The sequence below is a fragment of the Phymastichus coffea genome, unplaced genomic scaffold (genome assembly GCF_024137745.1).
Source record: "Phymastichus coffea isolate CEN01 unplaced genomic scaffold, Cenicafe_Pcof_1.1 PCOF00017, whole genome shotgun sequence".
In the NCBI taxonomy this organism is placed as follows: domain Eukaryota; kingdom Metazoa; phylum Arthropoda; class Insecta; order Hymenoptera; family Eulophidae; genus Phymastichus; species Phymastichus coffea.
Genome location: NW_026706828.1, coordinates 1,508,533 through 1,515,363, shown reverse-complemented (window position 1 = coordinate 1,515,363; position 6,831 = coordinate 1,508,533).

Below are 6,831 nucleotides of genomic sequence, written 5' to 3'. Positions count from 1 at the left end.
ATTTTACCTGACTCGGTGAAAAAACCGCGATCGCAAGTAGAGCTATCTGCTAAAGAGGCGGAGATTTTTACAAAAAATTTACTAGGTAAATAAAAAAAAAATACAACAAAAAAGGAAGACGAAGAGAATACAGACGAATCAGGGAAAATTATGGAAGATTATTTTTCAAACTTCGGAGAGAAACATACCATAACTAAAGACGATGGTGGCACAGTAAGTTTAATAATTTATTATAATATTATATTTGCCTCCTACACCTTTTCAAAAAGTAGTAGGGGAGACTGGTCTGCATCCCTCTCATGACTATAGGGAACTAAGGCTAATACGTACAGGTACTTTGTGTACCTTTGCAGAGTTCAAAAACTACACTTAGTCCTTAAAGTATAATAACAATTTAATTCGCGCTTCGCACGCTCATTTCTTTCACTTATTACTCGTTTGCTTTTCCATATTCATTTCGGAAAACTTATTCTAATAAATATTGCATATTTTACTCAATTTAATCACGAATCAATTAACCAATTTACATATTGGCGCCGTTATTTCCAGATAGTTTACATCTGGCTCAATAAAGACTTCAAAATTATATATGACGAATAGAAAGTTCTGACCAGGGCGAAAGACGCCAGTAAATTTACAAAAGGCATCTTAAGAGCGATGCATTCAAAAGGCGGCTATTATGAAATGTATTTGAGCCGTCGATGCCTTTCCACAAAGCCGTCATACACGCCAAGGGGCGTAAATAGACGAACACCCATAGACGAGTTTGAGTTAATGACCATAGAAAGTAAGAAAATTGAGTACTTGAAGTCAAATTCATTTGAGTTTTTATAAATATAATAATTATTTCATTGATTTACAGAATGTCTGAAATATTACTGCAAAAAAGTCCGGAAAATGGATGACGAGGATATAAAACAAATTCTAGCGAAAAAAATGGCTATATCACCGAAGAGATCAACACATGTCTCAAAAGTCAGAAAAAGTTATTAAAAACAGCAGAAATCGATGTTCTTACATAATTTATAATGCATTATTTATAATTATTGAAAGATTTATAATTTTATTTATTTATAGACGAAAAGTTATTTGATAATTTATTTATTAGCATAATAAACAATTTAGTGCCTTAACTTACCTTCCTTTTGTTTGAAAGATAACTCCACTTCGTTATCCTATTAATTATCGTACCAGTCATCAAACTAAATGCATGAATGACCAAATAAACGAACTAAAATGTACTTAAAAACTCATGTGGATTAATCTCGAAGTCTACTTGGATTCTGCTCGAAAATCCACCTAGATTCCACTAAAAAATCCATGGGTATCGACCGAGAAATCCACCTGGATTCTGCTCAAAAATCCATGTGGACCAACCAAAGAAATCCATCTGGATTTCGCTTTAAAATCCATATGGATGAACAGAGAAATCCACCTGGATTCCACTCAAAAATCCATGTGGACCAACCAAAGAAATCCATCTGGATTGCGATCGAAAATCCATGTGGATAGACCGAAAAATCCACTTGGATTCTGTTTAAAAATCCATCTGGAATCCTCCTGCAAACCAGCCTGGAATCCTCCTGGAAATCAAACCTAGAATCCTCCTGGAAATCTAGTTTGGAATCCTCCTGGAAATCCACATGGGAAATATATATGGAATCCATGGAAAATCCAAGTGGAATCCATATAAAATGCAACTGGATATCCACCTGGAAATCCAGACTGGATTTCCAGCTGGATTTTTTCAATAGGGTTAACTATTTTACCAACTGCAACAATGTAATCATTAACTAATAAGTTGTCAAGACATGACATAATGATAGCTTGATCGCACGTGTGACACTTTTCATTTAAAGTCTTATCTGAAAACTGTCGTTTTTCAAAGTCTTTAGAATTAAAGTTAGGAATAAACTAACGGTATCATGGTGTCTCCAGAAGGCAGATTGGTATCATAAATGCTCTCTGAAAAATTAGAGGACATTTCCACCGACGTATGAACAGCCATATTCACGGCTGTGTTTAACATGTTATATAACTATGTAGGGGCCAAAACCCACACAGTATAAGCATACGACGTAAACATACGACGTATCAATATAATTGAGGAGCAAATATAAATACGTCTGCTCACTTTTAATGCTCAAACGAGACTTGTTATGATAATCATTATGCTTACCATTTTTACATCCTGAATAAAAACAACGATCATATAATTCAATCCATGAACCATTATAATAAATAATTAGCACGTTTAGAAGAGCAAAATTTCAAAATGGACTCTACGGAGTACTGATCGTGAATGAGTCGAGAATACTAAATTTTACAAACAAAACTATAGTAAAGATGGAAAATATAGAGCGCTTGTAGTATAACAAAAATATAAATGTTGTTTGTTTTTGGGAAAAATCCAAAACCATCTCGTTTCCCAACAGTTAGCTAGTTTAAGTCAGTGAAAGGCGCATGGCGCTATAGTTGGTGATGTATCAACGATAGCGCCGCATATCTTAGTCAGTGCCTTATCGCAATAACAAACGAGGTTTTTCATCGTTACTATAGTTTTGTTTGTAAAATTTAGTATTCTCGACACATTCTCGATCAGTATTCTATAAAGTGTATTTCTAAATGGTAATTTGTTCGTCAATTAATTTGTTTAAACGTAATAATTATTTATTATAATAGTTCATGGGTTATATGATCATTGTTTTTATTCGGGATCTTAAAACGGTAAAAGCATTGTAACGGAAAATCATGGCATAGCCGTTGTTCTGTCGCCGAGCTCCACGTGCAGTGCAAAGTTGCGATTGTGTGCGTCTAGAGCACACACTCTAGCTTGGTTTTCTTTGTCGAGGTGCAGCGCATGGACGAGTGGCGAAGGAGGACAGAGCGAGGAGAGAGAAAGAGAGAGAGAGAGAGAGAGAGAGAGAGAGAGAGAAACAGACAGAAGAAAGAAGAAAGAGAGAGAGAGAGAGAAGAAGGAAAAGAGAAGAGATCGTGAGCTGCACCCTCGTGCTAATTTTTCGGGAGTATTCACTGGGATATAGCGAAGGCCCTCACGCGCGCTTTTTTTTCCTCCGACAGTTTTGAAGTTTTTCTCAGGTCCTCACCGACAAGTTTATTTTGTTCCTAGGGGTTGCGCCCGGGACACGGGATATGGTTATATTGTCTGCGTCCCATCCAGTCACTGAACTGAATTGGTGACCGACACCGGTGTGATTCTGGCGAGGCGTCGTGGGTGCACACTTGAGCGCCCATTGCCGCCAACAAGGTGTATGCGCCACAGAAATAGCAATAATAGGCGATAGAAGCAACAGTAACAACAGACGACAGCAGTAGGAACAACGAAAGATAACAGACGACAACAACATCAACAACTACAATGACGAGGATAACCACGACAAAAACAACGATGACGACAACAACATCGAAGCAGGGAATCCACGGACGAGGTCGATGTTGCGGTTTTCGTTCTCTCTCTCTCTTTCTTTATCTCTTTCTCTCTCTCTCTCACTTCTATATGTTTCGGGCGCCCATTTGTTGCGGGTACTGAGGCAGATTTGCCAGCTACATTGTCAGCCACGATTGCCGACGACTGTTTTGTATGGGCGTAATTTTTGTTGTGTTATATTAGCTATAAGGGTAGAATACAAATAGGGTAGCAGCCCTGCCACCGCTTTGCTTTCGCGAGCGTGGGAGGATTGTTGTTGAGCAAGTAGAAGAGCTTGCGTCGATATCGTCATTTTTTATTATTGTTGTTTGTCGGATAAAGACTTTCATGTGAAATCGCTGTCACATTTAATCATCGCCTTACTCACTCCTCATCTCAAAATTCTTCTCCGTGTATTTGGTTCGTTTACTCGGCGGATCATTTAGTCATAAAAACGTTCGCGCTTTCCGAATCCTTCTTTAAAATAATTTATACGGATGGTCGCGAACTACACTAGCGGGAACGGCCGGTTTTACTGTTACAGCATAATGATTATCTTTTGTACAAATTTTTTGCTATTAAAAACAGACAACAAGATTGGATCAAACTTTCATTTACGTTATATGCATTTTTGTACGAGTATTATTATACATTATATCGAAATTGAAGAGTATTTTGGTAAATAAACAAGGTACGCATACTAAATATGCTTCTGGTAAGCAAATATTCTCGAGTTTTAATGTGGTAGATACTGCAACGGTAGTCGGTTTAATTAATCAATCCGTTCGCGATTCTGCTTCTCGCGCGTTAATTCTAACAACTAAAAGAGAGAGAGGGGGCGCGCGATCTTTTGAATGAGCAGTTGCGCCTCAGCTTTGAACGCGAATTTACCGCCGATTTATGTCGCACTTTGTTTTCGCCGAATATATAGTATTCTGGGACAATTTCGTGCGTGAGTGTAACGGTATTCCCGAGGTAAAAAGCAGCAGCAGTACAGAAGAAATATCGTAGCTAATTGGAGGCAGTACAAGGCAGCACAGCTGATTAATCGAGGGGCAGGGGCAGTTGATAATTTTGCATCAACAATTACGGCTGCTCACCGTAATTGCACCGCATGGTCGATGCACCTTCCGTCATTATATGCGATACAAAATACATTCGGTATTTTGTCTATTCGTGTTAACGTTATTTTTTACATTCGCGTCGAGCGTTAGTTCGCGATAGAATTCGAATCTTCTCTCTCTCTCTTTCTCACCGAACATAGTGAATTGTAAAATCCTATTCGCGTGCGTTAGTCTTTCGGCCCTACAAAGACTGTAGTGATATTTATTAATTAAAGTCTGTTAAATTTATTCGCCGTTTTCGTCATTTAATTTTCCTAGTAGCTTAAGTAATTGAAAAAGGCTTAGGTTTTAATCTTATTACATATAGGGGATTAAGAAGATTGGGAGTAAAATCGCTCACACTTAAAATTCATCGAGTGTCACAAGACACTTGACTTAAGGTGAGTTCAACTCCGTTTGAAAGAAGATAACTAGGATAAATCATCTGACGTTAAGGCGAATACACGTACTATCATGCGTGTTTAACGGAGCGGCTGTTTGCTCTGCATCGAGGGAGTTTGTTCTTAAATAAATTTCCCATTTTTCAGATAACCTCCCCGTTACAATACTAATATTTATTTGAAGCATGATATTGCAGAATTTGATATAAACATTAAAAAATTAACAATCAAATCTTACACGTTCCAGTTAAATTACTTTCTTAGAAATACTACCAAAAACTGCAAACATAAAAGAAAAAAAAGAGTTTCACGGTTTACTCGATTATCGGAATATTTTCGACTCATCGAGAAGTATAATTAATTTGAAAACGTAAAGCTATATACTTCCATACATAGAAGATAAGAAAAATTCATGACAATTATTTATATGAATAGACTTATGAAAGGGAAAATCTTGGTACTAAATTCGAGCCGTTGCGTGATTGTTTTCCTTCATTATTTATCGCAAAAGATGCTGAAATACAGATTTGATAAAAAGTTATTTTGAAAAAGTGTTTTTGTTAATTACAAAAAAGTACGCCTGCAGATGACTTACGAGGTGTGATCAAAAAGTAAGGTGAATTTTGAAATTTAGCGGGCTACGTCCGTTCGATCTTCGACTTTTTTATTTGCTTATGTCGGTACACTCGTCTAGAACATACGATCCAAATTTCAGCTTTGTAGTATGTTTGGTTTGTTTGTGAGAGGCATCAAGGTTAGAAGTGTTTTGCGTGCTCCACGATTTGCTGCTGTCTAAAAACATGGATCAAAGAGTTTGCATTAAATTTTGTGTGAAAAATGGAATCAAATGTTCCAAAACACTTGAAATGCTGAAAGTGGCATACGGTGAGTCTACTTTAAGCCAAAAAAATGTTTACAAGTAGTATAAACTCTTCCAAGAAGGCCGAGAAGACACCGACGACGAACCTCGTTCTGGACGTCCCAGCACATCAACAACTGATGAGAATGTTGAAGAAGTGAAGAAAATAGTGTTGGGAAATCGTCGAATTACCATTAGAGAAATTGCTGATGATATTGGCATCTCATTTGGTTCGTGCCAATCAATTTTGACGAGTGTTTTAGACATGCGACGTGTGTCAGCGAAGTTTGTTCCGAAATTGCTCAATTTCGACCAAAAGAAACGTCGCATGAGCATCGCCCAAGAGCTACTGAATGACGTCAACGATGATCCAGATTTACTCAACAGGGTTATAACAGGTGACGAAACATGGGTATACGGTTATGACGTCGAGACTAAGACTCAATCGTCCCAGTGGAGGCATTCTGGATCACCAAGACCAAAAAAAGCACGCCAAGTTCGATCAAATGTAAAGGTTTTGCTTACAGTTTTCTTTGACTGCAGGAGCGTGGTGCATCATGAGTTCTTGCCACAGGGTAGAACAGTAAATAAGGAATATTACCTGCAAGTTATGCGCAATTTGCGCGAAGCAATCCGCCAGAAACGTCCGAATTTGTGGAAAAATAAAAATTGGCTTTTGCACCATGATAACGCCCCTGCTCACACATCGTTGCTTGTGCGCGAATTTTTGGCTAAAACCAACACAGTAACGATGCCACAGGCACCGTATTCCCCAGATCTGGCCCCCTGTGACTTCTTCTTGTTCCCAAAACTGAAGAGGCCCATGAAAGGACGGCGTTTTGCCACGATTGAGGAGATAAAGACGGCATCGAAGGATGAACTAAACAAGATCACAAAAAATGATTTTTTGAAACGCTTTGAGGATTGGAAAAAGCGTTGGCACAAGTGCATTATATCCGAGGGGGATTACTTTGAAGGAGATAAAATAAGAATGGATGAATAAATAAATATTTTTTGAGAAAAATAAAAATTCACTTTACT